This window comes from Echinops telfairi, unplaced genomic scaffold (assembly GCF_000313985.2).
Source record: "Echinops telfairi isolate 266 unplaced genomic scaffold, ASM31398v2 ScPeMD7_7401;HRSCAF=8416, whole genome shotgun sequence".
NCBI classification, from domain to species: Eukaryota; Metazoa; Chordata; class Mammalia; order Afrosoricida; family Tenrecidae; genus Echinops; species Echinops telfairi.
In genome coordinates, this window is record NW_022111301.1 from 1 (window position 1) to 1,313 (window position 1,313).

Here is a 1,313-nt window from a genome sequence, read left to right on the forward strand (position 1 = left end):
GATAATGAAATAATGCTTGGTATTTTGGTATTCTGTGATATACATTTGTCTGAAAAGAAAACAAAAGTTATTCCTAGAATAAATTCTATAAACCTCTTTCAAAATTAATGCTTTGAATTTAAAAGAGAGACTACTACAGAAGCAAAGTAAATATTTATTCGTGTATTATTGGACTTAAAACGCTTGTCTTTTTATTAGTTAACTAATCATTAAAGAACGATTAAATTGGGCCCTGACCCGTCACTGAGAACCCAGGCTGGTAAGCCCCAAGTCTGCGCCTTTCTTCGCACCGGCATTACCCAAATCTGTACCACCATGCGGCTGTGTGAGTTGGCTGGGAAGCCGCGGGGAGAAAGCAGCAGTCGTGATAGAACTTACCAGCTGTGTATTTACTGGAGAAATTAGTTCAAATGTCTTATTACTAGTACAACAACAGGTCTGACTTGCCTAAGCCTTTTAAAGTTGTTCTGCTTCATGTCAATAGAGAGGAATTATATTCCTACCTGGAGGAATTCATCCACATCCTGTATTTTGGGCATCCGTTGGTGAAAACCAGGGACCCGGATTGCGGTTCTAGAGCCAGTGTTATTTCCTTCTCACATCAGAAAGATGCTGGCTAGCGCTCTCGTCACATATTTTGAGGTTACATCTGTCTTATTTGCTCCAATGGCTCTTTTGGTCTTAATGGTTTTAATGGCTCTTTGACTCTTGGGATTAACGCTGCTGGGATCCTGGATTGTGGATATAAGGAAAACCTGGTGTAAAATCCCCATGAAGGAATCCCAGCATTTTATTGTGGGAGAGCATTTCCCGGGGAGGAAAAGCTAAACACACGGATTTGGAAGCTCACATCTTGAAACAATATCCATGAGTGTTGCTAAAGAACCCTCAGCGATGGCTGCAGTTTCAGAAGATGTCCTCATGGGCGCTAAAGTCTGCACATGCTTTGTAAGTGATATGAAGCATGGCCCAAATATCCAAGCCATAAAATTTAACATGGATGGGAAAACCGAGTGCCCCACACCACCCACAGATGTTGACTACCCATTAGACAGAGAAGATTTTACATGTCCTTCGATCAATCAGGATTCAGTTGTGGAAATTCTTTTTGAACAAGGTAATGAAGAGAAATCAGTTGCCACTTTAATGCTGGCCTCCTGTATGCAGTGTCCACTAGATACCACAAGGCAGCTAGTAACGGACGTGGTCGCCATTGGTGGTGCATCTGTGTTGTCGGGATTCCTCCACAGATCGCTTGCAGAAATAGGGTATTTGGTAGAAAAATCAAAATATTAAAAAGCCCATGTCCCCCC

General features: G+C 42.0%; 1 pseudogene; it reads left to right on the plus strand.

The window, feature by feature from the left end:
- Positions 1-425: 425 nt before the first annotated feature.
- Positions 426-1,296, plus strand: LOC101638182 (annotated as a pseudogene).
- The last annotated feature ends 17 nt before the right edge of the window (positions 1,297-1,313 follow it).